The 20,275-nt window shown below is 38.3% G+C and overlaps 2 non-coding genes across 2 annotated transcripts; one reads left to right on the top strand and one right to left on the bottom strand.

Annotated features, from left to right (window-relative positions):
- Positions 1-3,729: 3,729 nt before the first annotated feature.
- LOC127740175 (small nucleolar RNA R71) lies at positions 3,730-3,837 on the bottom strand. Its single transcript, XR_008000856.1, has one exon. It is a non-coding gene; the product is annotated as a small nucleolar RNA R71 (small nucleolar RNA).
- A 12,561-nt stretch (positions 3,838-16,398) lies between these two features.
- On the top strand, positions 16,399-16,506 carry LOC127739924 (small nucleolar RNA R71). Its single transcript, XR_008000666.1, has one exon. It is a non-coding gene; the product is annotated as a small nucleolar RNA R71 (small nucleolar RNA).
- The last annotated feature ends 3,769 nt before the right edge of the window (positions 16,507-20,275 follow it).

The following is a 20,275-nucleotide window of genomic DNA, read 5'->3' as shown; positions in this document are numbered from 1 at the left end:
TTTGGAGCTACAGAAGCCCAATTGGCGAGCTCTCAATTGCGTTGGAAAGTAGATATCTTGGGCTTGCCAGAAATATATAATAATCCATACTTTGTCTGAGTTTTGATAACGCAAACTGTCGTTTAAACGCCAGTTTTTTACTATTTTCTGGTGTTAAACGCCAGAACTGGCATAAAAGCTGGAGTTAAACACCCAAACTGACACCAGAGCTGGCGTTTAACTCCAAGAAAAGCCTATACACGTGAAAGCTTTAATGCTCAGCCCAAGCACACACCAAGTGGGCCCCAGAAATGGATTTCTGCATCATTTACTTATTTCTGTAAACCCTAGGTCACTAGTTCATTATAAATAGAACTTTTTACTATTGTATTTTCATGTTTTGATCATCTTTGATCTTGGGATCAGGTCTTTGAACCCTTTTTCGATGGTTTCATGTTATTTGGGAGGCCTGGCCACCTTATTCTTATGTATTTTCAACGGTGGAGTTTCTACACCTCATAGATTAAGGTGTGGAGTTCTGCTGTTCCTCATGAGTTAATGCAAAGTACTATTGTTCTTCTATTCAATTCAAGCTTATTCTTATTCTAAGATATTCACTTGTACTTCAACCTGATGAATGTGATGATCCGTGACACTCATCATCATTCTCAATTCTGAACGCGTGATTGACAACCACTTCCGTTCTATTTGTAATAGCTTGAGTGTGTATTTCTTGGCCTCCTGGTCCACGATGCATGGTTGCCTCTCCTAACAACAGAGCCTTCCATTCCGTGAGATCAGAGTCTTTGTGGTATAAGCTAGAATCAATTGGCAGCATTCTCGAGATTTGGAAAGTCTAAACCTTGTCTGTGGTGTTTCGAGTAGGATCTGGGATAGGATGACTGTGACGAGCTTCAAACTTGCGAGTGCTGGGCACAGTGACAGTGTGCAAAAGGATCATTGGATCTTATTCCAACACAAGTGGGAACCGACAGATGATTAGCCCTACGTAACCCATAGCCAGACCATTTTTACTGAGAGGATGGACGGTAGTAATTGATAACGGTGATCCCCCCCCAACATACAGCTTGCCATGGAAAGGAGTACGCATGACTGGATGAAGGCAGTAGGAAAGCAGGGATTCAAAGGGAACAAAACATCTCCATACGCTTATCTGAAATTTCTACCAATGAATTACATAAGTATCTCTATCTTATTTTATGTTTTATCTAAATTTTAATTATCAAAATCCCATAACCATTTGAATCTGCCTGACTGAAATTTACAAGATGACCATAGCTTGCTCCAAGCCGACAATCTCCGTGGGATCGACCCTTACTCACGTAAGGTATTAATTGGAGGACCCAGTGCACTTGCTGGTCAGCTACGCGGAGTTGTGAAGAAAGTGTGTGAGATCACGATTTCGCATACCAAGTTTTTGGCGCCGTTGCCAGGGATTGTCCGAGTTTGGACAACTGACGGTTCATCTTGTTGCTCAGATTAGGTAATTTTCTTTTTTTTTATTTATTTTGTTCTTCAAAATTTTTAAGAATGAATTCTAGAGTTTCAGATGATGCTTTTATCATCACAGGAGCTAGTTGATTCCCATCAATTTGGCTGTTATATGTAATGTCCTGCTGAAGCTTGGTTAGCCATGTCTAATCCTTTTAGACTGAAGCTTTAGACTAACATTGCATGATTCCTGGATTTCTTATTAAAAATTTTGAGTTTCTTATTTTCTTTTTCAAAATAATTTTTGAAAAATTAAAAAAAAATTCATAAAATCATTAAACCAAAAAAATATTTTATGTTTCTTGTTTGAGTCTCGTGTCAAATTTCAAGTTTGGTGTCAATTGCATGTTTTTATTTTTCTTGCATTTTTTGAAAATATATGCATTATGTTCTTCATTGATCTTCAAGTTGTTCTTGATGATTTTCCTTTGTTTGATCTTTAAATTCTCTTGTTTTGTGTCTTTTGTTGTTTCTCATGTGCATTCTCAAATTGTTAGTGTTTCTAGTATGAAAATTTCTAAGTTTGGTGTCCTGCATATCTTTCTTTTCTTAAAAATTTTCAAAAATATGTTCTTGATGTTCATCATGATCTTCATAGTGTTCTTGATGTTCATCTTGACATTCAAAGTGTTCTTGCATGCATTCCTTGTTTTGATCTTAGTTTTTCATGTTTAATTTCATTCTATTGTTTTAATTTCATCATTAAAAATTTAAAAAAATTCAAAATTATGTCTTTTCAAGTCAATAATACAGATAATTGAAGAATCAGAACATACAGCAGAGGAATCACAGAGAAAAAGCTGGGCGTTCAAAACGCCTAGTAAAGAAGGATTTCTGGCGTTTAAACGCCAGCCAGGGCACCTGGCTGGGCGTTTAACACCCAAGGAGGCAGCCAAGTGGGCGTTATATCCATTCTGGCGTTTAACGCCAGGATAACACTAGGGAGGTAATTTTTTTTTCAATTCAAATCTTTTTCAATTTTTCAAGTTTTAAAACTAATTTTTCAAAATCTTATCTTTTTCATATCCTCTCTTATCAATCATATCTTTTTCAAAATCAAATATTTTTCATTTTTCTTTTAATATTCTCAAAAATCCTTGCTAACAATTAATGTTGTGATTCAAAAATTTCAAGTTTGTTACTTTCTTGTTAAGAAAGGTTCAATATTTGAATTTTAGAATCATATCTTTTAATTTCTTGTTAGTTAAGTCATCAATTTTAAAAATCAATTTTTTTAATTTGTTTTTCAATCATATCTTTTCAATCATATCTTTTTCAATCATATCTTTTTCAAATCACATCTTTTTAAATTCTAATTTCAAAAATCTCTTTCTAACTTCTTATCTTTTCAAAATTTATTACCTCTTATCTTTTTCAAAACCACTTAACTACTTTTCTCTCTCCAATTTTTGAAAACCACTAACAACTTTTTCAAAATTCTTTTTAATTAACTAATTGTTTTAAACTCTGATTTTATTTTATTTAAAAATTTTTAAAAATTTTCTCTCTCCCATTTCTTGCTATTTAATCACTAACACTTATCCTCCTTTAATAATTCGGACCTCCTCCCTCTCTATAAGTTTGAATTCTTCTCTCTACCTCATCATTCTATTCCTCTTTTTCTCTGACACATCAAGGAATCTCTATATTGTGACATAGAGGATTCCATACCTTCTTTGTTTTCTTCTCTTTCATATGAGCAGGAACAAAGATAAAGGCATTCTTGTTGAAGCTGATCCTGAATCTGAAAGGAATCTGAAGAGGAAGCTAAGAGCAGCTAAAACACAATACTCTAAAGAGGACCAGACAGAAATTTTTGAAAAGGAAGCAGATAAAACAGACATGGCCGAACCCAGCAACAATAATGCCAAGAAGGTGCTTGGTGACTTTACTACACCAACTCCTGACTTCTATGGGAGAAGCATCTCTATTTCTGCCATTGGAGCAAACAACTTCGAGCTTAAGCCTCAATTAGTTTCTCTGATGCAACAAAACTGCAAGTTTCATGGACTTCCATTGGAAGATCCTCATCAGTTCTTGGCTGAATTTTTGCAAATCTGTGACACTGTTAAGACCAATGGAGTTGATCCCGAAGTCTACAGACTTATGGTTTTCCCTTTTGCTGTAAGAGACAGAGCTAGTATATAGTTGAACTCACAACCTAGAGACAGCCTGAACTCTTGGAAAAAGCTGGTCAATGCCTTCTTAGCTAAATTCTTTCCACCTCGAAATATGAGTAAGCTTAGAGTGGAAGTTTAAACCTTCAAACAGAAGGAAGGTGAATCCCTTTACGATGCTTGGGAAAGATACAAGAAGTTTATCAGAAGGTGTCCTTCTGATATGCTTTTAGAATGGAGCATCATAGGTATCTTCATAGACCATTGTGCAGGCGAATCTATTCATCTGAAGAAAATGTATGCAGAAGCCCAAGAACTCATTGAAATGGTTGCAAATAACCAGTTCATGTACACTTTTGAAAGAAATCCTATGAACAATGGGACAACTCAAAAGAAAGGAGTTCTAGAGATTGATACTCTGAATGCCATATTGGCTCAGAACAAATTATTGACTTAGCAAGTCAATATGATTTCTCAGAATCAGATTGGATTGCAAGCTGCATCCAGCAGTAATAAAGAAGCATCTTCTGAAGAATAAGCTTATGATCCTGAGAACTCTACAATGGAAGAGGTGAATTACATGGGAGAAACCTATGGAAACACCTATAATCCTTCATGGAGAAATCATCCAAATCTCTCATGGAAGGACCAACAGAAGCCTCAACAAGGCTTCAACAACAATAATGGTGAAAGAAATAGGTTTAGCAATAGCAAGCCTTTTCCATCATCTTCTCAGCAATAGACAGAGAACTCTGAGCAGAGTCGTTCTGGCTTAGCAACCATAGTCTCTGATCTATCTAAGACCACACTAAGTTTTATGAATGAAACAAGATCCTCCATTAGAAATTTGGAGGCACAAGTGGGTCAGCTGAGTAAAAAGATTACTAAAACTCCTCCTAGCACTCTCCCAAGCAATACAGAAGAAAATCCCAAGAGAGATTGCAAGGCCATAACCATGACCAACATGGCCAAACCTGGAGAGAGTGAGGATGACATGATTCCTAGTGAGAAAAACCTCATGGGATGTCCTCTGAATGAAAAGAAGTTCCCCTTTGAGGAACCAAGGAAATCTGAGGCTCATACAGAGACCATAGAGATTCCATTGAACCTACTTCTACCATTCATGAGCTCTGATGAGAATTCATCCTCTGAAGAGGATGAAGATATTACTAAAGAGCAAGTTGCTAAGTACCTTGAAGCAATCATGAAGCTGAATGCCAAGTTATTTGGTAATGAGACTTGGGAGGATGCACCAATGAACTGAATGACTTGATTAGGTAGACTTTACCTCAGAAGAAACCGGATCCTGGAAAATTCTTAATACCCTGTACCATAGGCACCATGACCTTTGAGAAGGCTCTGTGTGACCTAGGGTCAGGCATAAACCTCATGCCACTCTCTGTAATGGAGAAACTGGGAATCTTTGAGGTACAAGCTGTAAGAATCTCACTAGACATGGCAGACAAATCCATGAAATAGGTATATGGACTTGTAGAGGATGTTTTAGTAAAGGTTGAGGGCCTTTACATCCCTGCTGACTTCATAATCCTGGATACTGGGAAGAATAAGGATGAATCCATCATCCTTGGCAGACGCTTCCTAGCCACAGCAAAAGCCGTGATTGATGTTGACAGAGGAGAGTTGGTCCTTCAAGTGAATAAGGACTACCTTATGTTTATGGCTCAAGGATCTCCTTCTGTACACATGGAGAAGAAGCATGAAAAGTTTCTTTCAATACAGAGTCAAACAGAGCCCCCACATTCAAACTCTAACTTTGGTGTTGAGAGGCCATCATCATGCTCTGAGTATCTGTGAAGTTCCATAAGAGCTCACTGTCAAGCTATTAACATTAAAGAAGCGCTTATTGGGAGGCAACCCAATTTTTATTTATCTATGTTAAATTTCCATTTTCCATTGTTATTTTATGTTTTCTTTAGGTTGATGATCATGTGGAGTCACAAAAACAACTGCAAAAATTAAAGCAAAAATTAAAAATAGCATTAAAAATAGCACACCTTGGAGGATGAGCTTACTGGCGTTTAAACGCCAGTAAGGGTAGCAGAATGGGCGTTAAATGCCCAGTCTGGCACCATTCTGGGCATTTAACGCCAGAAAAGGGCACCAAACTGGCGTTTAACCCCAGAAAATGGCACCAAGTTGGTGTTAAACGCCAGTAAGGGAAGAAAAGCTGGCGTTAAACGCCATAAATGGGCAGCAACCTGGCATTTAACGCTAGGATTGGCGCTCAAAGGGGCGTTTACACGCCAGAATGGTGCATGGATGAGAAATCCTTGACACCTCAGGATCTGTGGACCCCACAAGATCCCCACCAACCTCAACTCAATCTCTCTCTTCTTCACACATTCCAATAACACCCTTCCCAAAAACCCTTCACCAATCACCTCCATCTCTCTTCCCTATCACATCTTCACCACTCACATCCATCCAACTCTTCCCCAAAACTCCCACCTACCTCATTGTTCAAATTCAAACACTTTCTCTCCCAAACCCAACCCTAATACACAAACTCTACCCTCTATTTCCACTCCTATATAAACCCCTCATCCATCCTTCAAATTCACACATCACAAACACTCCTTCTTCACCTTGGCCGCACCACTCACAACTTTCCGTCTCCTTCATTTCTTCTTCTTCTTCGTTCTTCTTTCTTCTTTTGCTCGAGGACGAGCAAACCTTTTAAGTTTGGTATGGAAAAAGCATTGCTTTTTGTGTTTTTATAACTATTTATGGCACCTAAGGCCGGAGAAACCTCTAGATAGAGGAAAGAGAAGGCAAAAGCTTCCACTTCCGTGTCATGGGAGATGGAGAGATTCATCTCAAAGGTCCATCAAGTGAAATATCCAATATTGCATAAGTAAGAATGGAAGTTAGTGGTGGTACATGTGTTTGATTAAATGCATAACTCATGAAATAATTGTTGCATAATATCATTCTCATTCAAATGTGAGTTAGCTTGCTGTTACAAAGACTCTTATCAACAATGAAAAGGCCCTTGGTAACGAAAACAGAAAGAAAAGGAAGAAGAAAAAGCCAAAATGGCAAGAAAAACAAAGAATAAAGGTTGGACACCAATAGCTTGGACCCTAGGACATATGCCTGTGGTGTTCTTGTAATAAGATATGCTTGGATGAGTAAATTCTAAGGGGTATTTTAAAACCCGGTCACTTAGATCAACTGATTTGGGATGGCCAATTGAAAGTCCACAATAAAGAGCAACTTAGATACAGAACATTTAGTTATCCAAAGAGATGCTGGGCATCAATGATCCTAGGAAGAATTAATGAGCCATGTGTCTATGGTGGAAAGATGTTGAGTAAAAAGAAAAAGAAAATGAAGCCAAAGGCTAATACTGCAACATTTGACACCAAACCTCTAAAAGAATAATAAGCTTGTTAAGCATTGTAAGCCAAGAAAAGTTAGCAAGGGAGTAATTAAAAAGTGAGTCTTATTACAGCAAGGTTAGCAAGCCTTTGAGGAAAGATGTGTATTATGTAGCAGCAATAATAAGTGAGTTGTCATTGTCTGCATAAAGACTCCATAAATCAAGTTCTGCTATATGCCTAATAAGGATATGTGTTCTTTTCTTATTCATATCATTTACTCTTAGTTTTGATGCTTGCTTGGGGACAAACAAGATTTAAGTTTGGTGTTGTGATGACAAGTCATCATATACCTATTTTTCAAGCTAATTTCACTTGTTTTATTAGTCTTTATACACTTTCTTGCATCCTAAGTAAGTGATTTGGAGTGAAAATGCACAACTTCTTTAAATCAAGCAACCACCATGAAATTAATGTTAATCCATGAGGTTTAAGCTAATTTTAATTAAATTTTAATTGATTTATAAGCCTCTTGAATTTAGTGATACTTGGAGTGGTTGTTTTGGTTATGCTTGCCACAAGAGTTGAACACGGGACCATGAGGAAGCAAGGAACTAAGTTCCATTACCGTGCCAAGAAACCAAGGAAAATGAATGAGCGTGTGTTTCTACCCGGATTCGAACGCGGGACTTCATTTTGGAAACACTGCCCTGCCCTCCGCGAGGGCAGGGCAGCATTTTGTTGGTGCATGAATCTGGCGCACCAAGGGACATTTCTGGCACACCAAATCACTATCCTGGCAGCACCAGCGCGCACCACAGCACGATCCTGGCAGCACCAAATTTTTCTGCGCTGCCCTCCGCGAGGGCAGGGCAGCATCCTGTGCACCAAGGCACCATTCTGGCGCACCATGGCATGATTCTGGCAGCATCAGCACGCACCGTGGCACATCTCTGGCGCACATATTTTTCCTGCCCTGCCCTCCGCGAGGGCAGGGCAGCGTTCTGCGCACCAAGACCGCACCAGCCCGCACCAAGCCGCACCACACACCAATTTTCTGCCCTGCCCTCCACAAGGGCAGGGCAGCCTCCTGGGAGCTATTATTTTTGGGCCGAAAATTGAATTAAAAATCCAATTTAATTCATTTCTTCACCAAATCAAAAGCCCATCCAAATCCCAAAATCCAAGAATAGAAAGTGTATAAATAGGAGCTAGTTTGATGTAATTAGGACCTTTGACTGAGCTTTTGAATTTTGCACTTTCTTTGAGCTTTGAATTTTATTTTTGCACTTTGGAACTTCTCTTGGTGTCTTCACTGAGATTTCAGAGAATTGGGGAGGAGAATTGATCTCTCTTCTTCCTCATTCTTGCTTGGGCCTTCTTAATTTCCTTGTTTTGAGTTTTGGGTGTGAAGAATTGAGGAAATTCTGTCTCAATCTCCATTCAAAATCTCTTTGATTTCTCTTCTGCATAATTGAATTCAATTTCGTTTCCTTTACTGCTTCTTCTTTAATTCCTTGTCAATTGCTTTGTGAACTTGGATCTGGGAAGGCAAATTGAGATCTAGACTTTGCTTTCTAGTCTCTTGAGACCTGAGATCCATTTTACTTTTGGTTCTTCTGTGAATCCTGTTGCACTTTAATTTCATTTTCTGTTTGAATTTCAGTTTATTCAATTCATCTTCTACTTTATTAATTGCTGCAATTTACTTTCTCTTTGTTTAGATTCTGCAATCCCAGTCCTCAAATCCATTTTACATTCAAGCAATTTACATTCCTTGCCATTTAAGTTACTGCAATTTACATTTCTTGCACTTTAAGTTTCAGTCATTTAATTTCTTGTTCTTTAAGATTCAGCAAGTTTACTTTCCTGTTCTTTAATTTACTGCAATTTCCCCTTCTCCTTTTACATTCCAAACAATTTATATTATGTTAAATACAACCCACTCAACCAAAACTTGATTCGCTTGACTAAATCAACCACTAAACTAAAATTGCTCAATCCTTCAATCCCTGTGGGATCGACCTCACTCATGTGAGTTATTATTACTTGATGCGACCCGGTACACTTGCCGGTGAGTTTTGTGTTGGATTGTTTTCCACACATCACAATGGAAGAGAGACTCCAAAGGCAAGCCGGTTCAACTAAGAAGGCTTGACCTTAAGCCTATGGCTAGAGGATGGTTGGAGTTCATCCAACGCTCTATCATTCCTACTAGCAACCGATCCGAAGTAACTGTGGGTCGGGCTATCATGATTCATAGCATCATGTTTGGAGAGGAAGTGGAAGTTCGTGAGATCATACCTCTAGAACTGTACAAAGTGGCTGACAAGCCCTCCACTTTGGCAAGGTTATCCTTTCCTCATCTCATTTGTCACCTATGCAGTTTAGCTAGAATTGTCATAGAGGAAGACATCCTCATTGAAGAGGACAAGCCCATCACTAAAAGGAGGATGGAGCAAATAAGAGAGCCCACTCATGGACCTCAACAAGAGCATGAGGAAGTCCCTCATCAAGAAATCCATAAGATGCCTCATGGGATGAATTTTTCTCCACACAACTATTAGGAGCAACTCAACACCTCTTTGGGAGATTTGAGTTCCAATATGGAGCAACTAAGGATGGAGTATCAAGATCACTCCATTATTCTCCATGAAATTAGAAAGGATCAAATAGCCATGAGGGAAGAGAAACAAAGGCAAGGAAGAGACATAGAGGAGCTCAAGCGTTCCATTGGAAGCTCAAGAGGAAGAACTAGCCGCCATCACTAAGGTGGATCCGTTCTTTGATTTCCTTGTTCTTATTTTTCTGTTTTTCGATTTTTATGCTTTATATGTTATCTATGTTTGTGTCTTCATTACATGATCATTAGTGTCTAGTATCTATGTCTTAAGGCTATGAATGTCCTATGAACCCTTCACCTTTCTTAAATGAAAAATGTGCCTAATTACAAAAGAACAAGAAGTACTTGAATTTCGAAATTTATCTTGAAATTAGTTCGATTATTTTAATGTGGTGGCAATACTTTTTGTTTTCTGAATGAATGCTTGAACAGTGCATAATTTTGATTGTGAAGTTTATGAATGTTAAAATTGTTGGCTCTTGAAAGAATGATGAAAAATGAGAAATCTTATTAATGATCTGAAAAATCATAAAATTGATTCTTGAAGCAAGAAAAAGCAGTGAATAACAAAGCTTGCAAAAACAAAATGGCGAAAAAGAAAAAGAAAGAAAAAGAAAAAGCAAGCAGAAAAAGCCAATAGCCCTTTAAACCAAAAGGCAAGGGTAAAAAGGATCCAAGGCTTTGAGCATTAATGGATAGGAGGGCCCAAAGGAATAAAATCCTGGCCTAAGCGGCTAAATCAAGCTGTCCCTAACCATGTGCTTGTGTCATGAAGGTCCAAGTGAAAAGCTTGAGACTGAGTGGTTAAAGTCATGATCCAAAGCAAAAAGAGTGTGCTTAAGAACTCTGGACACCTCTAACTGGTGACTTTAGCAAAGCTGAGTTACAAACTGAAAAGGTTCCCCCAGTTATGTGTCTGTGGCATTTATGTATCCAATGGTAATACTGGAAAACAAAGTGCTTAAGGTCACTGCCAAGACTCATAAAGTAGCTGTGTTCAAGAATCAATATACTGAACTAGGAGAATCAATAACACTATCTTAATTCTGAATTCCTAGAGATGCAAATCATTCTGAACTTCAAAGGATAAAGTGAGATGCAAAAACTATTCAAAAGCAAAAAGCTACTAGTCCCGCTCATCTAATTGGAGCTAAGCTTCATTGATATTTTGGAATTCATTGTATATTTTCTTCTTTTTATTCTATTTTGTTTTCAGTTGCTTGGGGACTGGTGCACGAAATTGTGATACACAATGGCGCCAACAACTTGGTCACACAATTGTAATCTCACTTCTTTGTCACAACTCCACACAACTAACCAGCAAGTGCACTGGGTCGTCCAAGTAATATCTTACGTGAGTAAGGGTCGATCCCACGGAGATTGTCGGCTTTAAGCAAGCTATGGTCACCTTGTATGGTTATGGAGTTTTCATAATTAAAAGATAAATAAAACATAAAATACAGATAGAGATACTTATGTAATTCATTGGTGGGAATTTCAGATAAGCGTATGAAGATGCTTTGTTCCTGTTGAGTCTCTACTTTCCTACTGCCTTCATCGAATCCTTCATACTCCTTTCCATGGAAAGCTGTATGTTGGGTTTCACCGGCGTCAATGGCTACCTCCGGTCCTCTCAGTGAAAAAGGTCCTCTACAGTTTCCCGCATGGCTAATCAGCTGTTGGTTCTTGATCATGTAGGAATAGGATTTACTATCCTTTGGTGTTTGTCACTATGCCCTACAGTCACGAGTTTGAAGCTCGTCACAGTCATCCCATCTCAGATCCTACTCGAAATACCACAGACAAGGTTTAGACTTTCCGTATCTTAGGAATGGCCGCCAATAATTCTAGCTTATACCACGAAGATTCTGATCTCACAGAATGGAAGGCTCAGTTGTCAGGTGAGGCAACCATGCGTCGTGGACCAGGAATCCAAGAGATACAGGCTCAATCTTATGTAGAACGGAAATGGTTGTCAGGCACGCGTTCATAGGTGAGAATGATGATGAGTGTCACAGATCATCATATTCATCAGGTTGAAGTGTGAGTGAGTATCTTAGAACAAGAATAAGCTTGACTTGAATAGAAGAACAATAGTAATTACATTAATACTCGAGGAACAGCAGAGCTCCACACCTTAATCTATGGTGTGTAGAAACTCCACTGTTGAAAATACATAAGAACAAGGTTCAGGCATGGCCGTGAGGCCAGCCCCCAAAATGTGATCAAGAGATCAAAAGATGATCAAAAGATGAAAATATAATAGTAGAAGGTCCTATTTATAATGAAACTAGCTACTAGGGTTTACAGAAATAGGTAAATGATGCAGAAATCCACTTCTGGGCCCACTTGGTGTGTACTTGGGCTGAGTCTTGAGCTTTACACGTATAGAGGCTTCTCTTGGCATCAAACGCCAGCTTTGGTGCCAGTTTGGGCGTTTAACTCCAGCTTTTATGCCAGTTCTGGCGCTTTGACTTCAGAATAGGGCAGAGAAGGGGCGTTTGAATGCCAGTTTGTGTCATCAAAACTTGAGCAAAGTATGAATTATTATATATTTTTGGAAAGCTCTGGATGTCTACTTTCCAACGCAATTGAGAGTGCGCCATTTAGAGTTCGGTGGCCATAGAAAATTCACTTCGAGTGCAGGGAGGTCAGAATCCAACAGCATCTGCAGTCCTTTGTCAGCCTTTGAATCAGATTTTTGCTCAGGTCCCTCAATTTCAGCCAGAAAATACCTGAAATCACAGAAAAACACACAAACTCATAGTAAAGTCCAGAAATATGAATTTTGCATAAAAACTAATAAAAACATCCCAAAACGTAGCTAGATCCTACTAAAAACTACCTAAAAACAATGCCAAAAAGCGTATAAATTATCCGCTCATCACAACACCAAACTTAAATTATTGCTTTTCCCCAAGCAACTGAAAACAAAATAGTATAAAAAGAAGAGAATATACAATGAATCCCACAGTATCAATGAAACTTAGTCCTAATTAGATGAGCGAGGCTTGTAGCTTTTTGCTTCTGAACAGTTTTGGCATCTCACTTTTTCCTTTGAAATTCAGAATGATTGGAATCTATAGCAACTCAGAGTTTTAGATAGTGTTATTGATTCTCCTAGTTCAGTATGTTGATTCTTGAACACAGCTATTTTATGAGTCTTGGTCGTGACCCCTAAGCACTTTGTTTGCCACTATTACCACTAGATACATAAATGCCACAGACACATAACTGGGTGAACCTTTCCAGATTGTGACTCAGATTTGCTAAAGTCCCCAATTAGAGGTGTCCAGAGTTCTTAAGCACACTCCTTTGCTTTGGATCACGACATTAACCACTCAATCTCAAGCTTTTCACTTGGATCTGCATGCCACAAGCACATGGTTAGGGACAGCTTGATTTAGCCGCTTAGGCTTGGATTTTATTTCCTTGGGCCCTCCTATCCATTAATGCTCAAATGCTTGGATCTTTTTTACCCTTGCCTTTTGGTTTAAAGGGCTATTGGCTTTTTCTGCTTGCTTTTTCTTTTTCTTTTTTTTTCTTCGCCATTTTTTCTCTTTTTTTCACTTCTTTTTCTTGCTTCAAGAACCAATTTCATGATTTTTTAGATTATCAATAACATTTCTCTTTGTTCTTCATTCTTTCAAGAGCCAACAACTTTAACATTCATAAACAGCAAGATAAAAAATATGCACTGTTCAAGCATTCATTCAGAGAACAAAAAGTATTGCCACCACATCAAAATAATAAAACTAATTTCAAGATAAAATTTAAAATCCAAGTACTTCTTATTCTTTTGTAATTAAGCACATTTTTCATGTAAGAGAGGTGAAGGACTCATGGAGTTATTCATAGCTTTAAGACATAGACACTAGACACTAATAATCATGTAGTGAAGACACAAATATAGATAGAACATACAGCATAAAGTTGAAAATAGAAAAATAAATAGACAAGGAGATTAAGGAATGAGTCCACCTTAGTGAGGGTGGTGTCTTCCTCCTCTTGAAGAACTAATGGTGCTCTTGAGCTCCTCTATGTCTCTTCCTTGCCCTTGTTGCTCCTCCCTCATAGCTCTTTGATCTTCTCTAATCTCATGGAGAGTGATGGAGTGCTCTTGGTGTTTCACCCTTAATTGGTCCCAATAGTTGTGTGGAGGAGAATGTATCCCTTGAGGCATCTCAAGGGTTTCTTGATGAGGGAATTTCTCATGCTCTTGTTGAGGTCCATGAGTGGGGTCTCTTGTTGTGCAGTCAAATGCTCTATTACTGAGCTCTGGACCCTTGAGATGAATCTCTCCATCTCCCATGACTCGGAGGCGGAAGCTTTTGTCTTCTCTTTCCTCTTTCTAGAGGTTTCTCCGGCCATAGGTGCCATAAATGGTATGGAAAAATAAAAAGCAATGCTTTTACCACACCAAACTTAAAAGGTTTGCTTGTCCTCGAGCAAAAGAAGAAAGAAAGAAGGGGGAGAAGAAGAAAATGGAGGAGATGGAGGGAGATATGTGTTTCGGCCAAGAGGGGGGAAAAGTTGTTTGTAATGTGTGAAAATGAAGGAGTGAAGGGTATTTGGGGAAGAGATATGGAGGTGATTGGTGAAGGATATTTGGGGAAGAGTGTTGTAGAAAGGTGTGAAGAGGAGAGAGAGTGAGTTGAGGTTGGTGGGGATCCTGTGGGATGCACAGATCCTAAAGGGCCAAGGAATTCTTCATCCCTGCTCCAATTGGGCATTCACAATGCCTTAGAGTGCAATTATGGCGTTTAAACGCCAGTCTGCTGCCCTATTCTGGCGTTTAAACGCCAGCTTTCCTTCTGTTCTGGCGTCTAAACGCCAGTTTGTTGCCCTGTTCTGGCATTTAAACGCCAGTCTGGTGCCCTATTCTGATGTTTAAACGCCCAGAAAGGTGCCAGATTGGGCGTTTAAACGCCCATTTTGCTACCCTTACTGGCGTTTAAACATGAGTAAGTCCTTCCTCCAGGGTGTGCTGTTTTCAATGCTATTTTTGATTTTTTTTCTTTATTTTTGTAATTGTCTTTGTGACTTCACATGATCATCAACCTAAAAGAAAACAAAATAATATAGATAAAATTAAAATAAAATTGGGTTGCCTCCCATTAAGCGCTTCTTTAATGTCAATAGCTTGACAGTGAGCTCTCATGGAGCCTCACAGATGATCAGAGTATGGTTGAGATCTCTCAACACCAAACTTAGAGTTTGGCTATGGCCTCCTAACACCAAACTTAGAGTTTGACTGTGAGGGCTCTGTTTGACTCTGTATTGGGAGAAGTTCTTCATGCTTACTCTCTTTGGTTACAGATGGAGAACCTTGAGTCTTTACTACAAGACGTTCTTCATTCACATGAAGGATCAACTCTCCTCTGTCAACATCAATCACAGCTCTTGTTGTGGCTAGGAAGGGTCTTCCAAGGATGATGGATTCATCCTCATCCCTCCTAGTGTCTAGGATTATGAAATCAGCAGGGAAGTAAAGGCCTTCAACCTTTACTAGCACGTCCTCTTCTAGTCCAGAAGCCTTTTTCATCGATTTATCTGCCATCTCCAATGAGAATTTGGCAGCATGTACCTCATAGATTCCCAGTCTCTCCATTATAGAGAGAGGCATCATGTTTATCCCTGACCTCAGGTCACACAGACCCTTTTCAAAGGTCATGGTGCCTATGGTACAGGGTATTAAGAATTTACCAGGATCCTGTCTCTTTTGAGGTAAGGTTTGCTGAACCAATGTATTTACTACATTGGTGAGCAAGGGAGGTTCACCTTTCCGAGTCTCATTACCAACTAATTTGGGATTCAGCTTCATGATTGCTCCTAAATATTGGGCAAATTTCCCTTCAACAATGTCTTTATCCTCTTCAGAAGATGAATAGTCATCAGAGCTCATGAATGGTAAAAGAAAATCCAATGGAATCTCTATGGTCTCTGTATGAGCCTCAGGTTCCTTTGGTTCCTCCTTAGGGTATTTTTTACTGATCTTTGGGCATTCCCTGAGGTCTTCCTCATTGGGATTCACGTCCTCCTCCTCCTCTAAGGTTTCGGCCATGTTGATTATATCAATGGCCTTGCACTCTCCTTTGGAATTTTCTTTTGTATTGCTTGGGAGAGTGCTAGGAGGAGTTTCAGTAACCCTTTTACTCAGCTGGCCCACTTGTGCCTCCAAATTTCTAATGGAGGATCTTATTTCAATCATGAAACTAAGAGTGGCCTTAGATAGATCAGAGACTATGTTTGCTAAGCTAGAAGGATTATGCTCAGAATGCTCTGTCTGTTGCTGAGATGATGATGGGAAAGGTTTGCTATTGCTAAACCTGTTTCTTCCACCCTTGTTATTATTGAAGCCTTGCTTCTGTTGATCCTTCCATGAAAAATTTGGATGATTTTTCCATGAAGGATTATAGGTGTTGCCAAAGGTTTCACAATTGTAATTCACCTCTGCCATTGCAGGGTTCTCAGGATCATAAGCTTTTTCTTCAGAAGATGCTTCTCTAGTACTATTGGATGCATTTTGCAATCCATTCAGACTCTGAGAGATCATATTGACTTGTTGGGTCAATATTTTATTCTGAGCCAATATGGCATTCAGAGCATCAATTTCAAGAACTCCTCTCTTTTGAAGCGTCTCATTACTCACATGATTCCTCTCAGAGGTATACATGAACTGGTTATTTGCAACCATTTTAAAAAGTTCCTGAGCTTCTGTAGGCATTTTCTTTAGGTGAATGGATCCACCTGCAGAGTGGTCCAGTGACATCTTGGAAAATTCAGACATACCATCATAGAATATCTCTAATGTGGTCCATTCTGAAAGCATGTCAGAAGGACACTTTTTGGTCAGTTGCTTGTATCTTTCCCAAGCATCATAGAGGGACTCACTATCTTTTTGTCTAAAGGTCTGAATATCCACTCTAAGCTTGCTCAGCTTTTGAGGAGGGAAGAACTTGGCTAAGAAAGTCGTGACCAGCTTATCCCAAGAGTCCAGGCTATCTCTAGGTAATGAGTCCAACCATGTTCTAGCTCTGACTCTTATAGCAAAAGGGAAAAGTATAAGCTTGTAGACTTCAGGATTAACTCCATTGGTCTTGACAGTATTACAGATCTGCAAGAACTCAGTTAAGAACTAATAAGGGTCTTTTGGTGGAAGTCCATGAAACTTGCAGTTCTGTTGTAGTAGAGAAACTAATTGAGGCTTTAGCTCAAAATTGTTTGCTTCTATGGTAGGGATTGAGATGCTTCTTCCATAGAAGTTGGAAGTTGGTGTAGTAAAATCACCAAGCATCTTCCTTGCATTGTTGTTTGGTTCAGCCATAATTGTTTCTTTTGCTGCTTCCTTTTCAGAGTCCTTTCAGGTTCAGGATCAGCTTCAACAAGTATGCCTTTATCTTTGTTCCTGCTCATATGAAAGAGAAGAAAACAAAGAAAATATGGAATCCTCTATATCACAGTATAGAGATTTCTAGAGGTGTCAGAGAAAAAAAAGAATAGAAGAAGGAGGTAAGAATTCGAACACACGAGAGAGATGGAGTCCGAATTGACAATGGAGGAGGAATGTTAGTGTTCAAATAGAAAAAGGTGAGAGGGAAGAAATTTTTTAAAATTAAAAGAATAAGATTTAAAATGAATTTTTGAAAAATTGGTTGTGGTTTTGAAAAAGATAAGAAATAGTAAAACAAACAAAAAGTCAATTAGTTAGTTGAAAAAGATTTAAAAATCAATTTTGAAAAGATAGGAAGTTTAGAAAAGATTTTTGAAATCAAATTTTAGAAAAAAAGATATGATTTGAAAAAGATATGATTGAAAAGATATGATTGAATTTTATTTTGAAAAAGATTTCAAAAAGAAATTTTAAAAAGATTTGATTTTGAAAAAAGATATGTTTGAAAAGATATGATTTTGAAAAAGATATGATTGAAAATATTTGATTTGAAAAAGATTTGATTTTAAAAAATTATGAGGATTTGAAAAAGATTTGATTTGAAAACAAAATTCCCCTCCTTGTGTCATCCTGGCGTTAAACGCCCAGTGATGTGCGGAAAACGATCCGACACAAAACTCACCGGCAAGTGCACCGGGTCGCATCAAGTAATAAAAACTCACGTGAGTGAGGTCGATCCCACAGGGATTGAAGGATTGAGCAATTTTGGTTTAGTGGTTGATTTAGTCAAGCGAATCAAGATTTGGTTGAGTGATTTGTGATTTGCATAAATGAAATTGCATTGAAAGTAAAGGGAATGTGTAAATTGCATGAAATTAAAGAGGGCAAGGAATTAAAGTGCTGAATCTTAAAGAACAAGAAATTAAATGGCAAAAACTTAGAATGCAAGAAATATAGATTGCGGAATCTTAAAGTGCAAGGAATGTAAACGGCTGGAATTGTAAAGGGGATTGGGGATTGGATTTGCATAATTTAAACAAGGAAAAGTAAATTGCATCAAACAGAAGCGTAAAAGAGGGTTTGGGTTGAATCGGATCTGAAGCAAAACAAGTAAATGAACATGAAAAGCAAAAACAGAATGTAAACTTTGGAATCAGATCTCAGGACCCAGAGACTAGAAAACCAAGTCTAGATCTCAATGCCTTCCTAGATCCAACAAGAACAATTGCAAGGGAAATGTAAATTTGCAAAGAAAGTAGATGAAGAGCAATTAACCGAAACTGAAATTTAATTAAGCAGTAAATAAACAGAGAGATCCAAGGATGAGATTGAAACAGAATTTCTTCAATTCTCCAACCCAAGATCCAAGACAATTGTAATTGAAATTGAAAGCAATAAAACTAAGAGGAAGATAAGTGAATTCTCCTTCCCCGAGACTAAGAAATTAAAGATCACTCAATACCAAAAGCTCTCCGAAAACTATTCTAAAAACTAAAAGGGAAAGCTCCCTATGAAAACTAAAAAGAAAGCTCCCTATAAAAACTAAAAAGAAAAGCTCACCATAAAAACTAAAAAGAAAAGCTCCCCAAAAACTTGAATTCTCTCCTATTTATACACTTTCTTCAAATGATCTTCAAGCCTTGAGTTGGGCCTTTGCTCTTGGTGGAATTGGGTTGAGAGAGGCCTTGGTTGATTGCTCTTGGAGTTTGGAGAGGAATCAAAGTGAACAAATTGAACCGGGTTGGAGTTTTGCAAAAGTTTGAGTAAAAGTTTGAGTAAAAGTTTGAGGCTAACTTTTACTCCAACTTTTTACCTCAGCCTCCTCATTTTGCTGATACCAACGTTGGTGCAAAAGTTAGGGGTCTAACTTTTGCTCCAACGTTGGCCTCCTCATGTGCACTTATGGCGCCAACGTTAGCCCAAAAGTTAGAGGCTAACGTTGGCGCAAACTTTTGCTCTCCCCTATGTGTTTTTCATGCGCCAACGTTAGCCCAAAAGTTAGAGGCTAACGTTGGCGCAAACTTTTGGTGCCCAGGGAGTGATTTTCATGTGCCAACGTTAGCCTAAAAGTTAGGGGCTAACGTTGGGGCAAACTTTTCACCCAAAAGTTTATGCAAAAGTTTGAGGCTAACTTTTGGTCCAGCTTTTTGCTTCCTGGTTCATTTTCACTTATTTCATTGTCCTCTCTTACTCTAGCCATTCCTTCTTGCTTCAACCTTTCTCCAAGCTTTCTTCACCTATCATTAATCAACCAAACATATCAAAGCTATGCTCAAAATCGTGAGATATTCATTCTTTCACAATATGTAACAAATATAGCATAAAACCTCATGAAATTGCATTAATTCATCTATGGTTAATTCAATCAAAGGAAGCATGAAAATCTGCCCAAATTGGCTTGCTTAGACGTCAAAAAAGTGCATAATTCAAGTGAAAACAAAAGAAAAAGACTAGTGAAACTAGGCTAAGATGACTTGTCATCACAACACCAAACTTAAAGCTTGCTTGTCCCCAAGCAAGAAATGAATTATGCTCAGAGGTTCTTTCAATTAAGATGGATTGAAGAACACTTGTAAAGTACAGTGAGTGAAGTGATTAAGTAACAGTGGGGTGAACTCTAAATTATATGCTCATGCAAGGGCTTCAGTGCTCACTAGTCCTTACATATTGGGAGTCGTAGGTCTTAGGATTTTATTCCGAATGGTATCATAGAGATCTCTTTATATGTAATCACCATGAAGCAGCTTATAATTTCTGTGCTTTGGCCTCGACTCTAAGTGTCATGTCTCAAAGCGGCTCTTTAAATAAGTTTTCAATCAATACTCCTAAACCAGTTGGTTTTAAGGTATTAGGTGTTAAAGCACCCCTAAGGATTTACTTGCTCAAGCCTCTTTCCTTGACACACTTCAACCACAAGCATTTACTAGGATAACAACTCTTTGAGTTCTTGTTTCTTTCTTTCTTTTTCAGCCTAGTAATTGATGCTCAGAGCCTTGGGCCATGTTCTTTTTGTTTTTGTATTTTCTTTACTTTTCTTTTTGTTTTGTTTGCTGCTTCTCGGATCAATTGATTTTTGAGAATCTCCACAATACTTCTTTGAACTTCATATCCTGCCTATGAGCTCCCATGCAAGTTTTCACAAGCATGCAACCTCAATACATAATCACACAACTAGAACCGCCACTTCTCCTAATCTTTTGCTTGCCTCAAAATTGTTTAATTCCTCAATCCTTCGTTTCAAAGAACCTTCATGTGATGCATTCTTGAAAATTGAGTGCAAACAAGTTTTGAAGATAAGAATGTTGTGAAT

The sequence above is a fragment of the Arachis duranensis genome, chromosome 6 (genome assembly GCF_000817695.3).
Source record: "Arachis duranensis cultivar V14167 chromosome 6, aradu.V14167.gnm2.J7QH, whole genome shotgun sequence".
NCBI lineage: Eukaryota > Viridiplantae > Streptophyta > Magnoliopsida > Fabales > Fabaceae > Arachis > Arachis duranensis.
The sequence above is the reverse complement of the archived record's forward strand: the minus strand, read 5'-3'. Positions and strand labels throughout refer to the sequence as shown.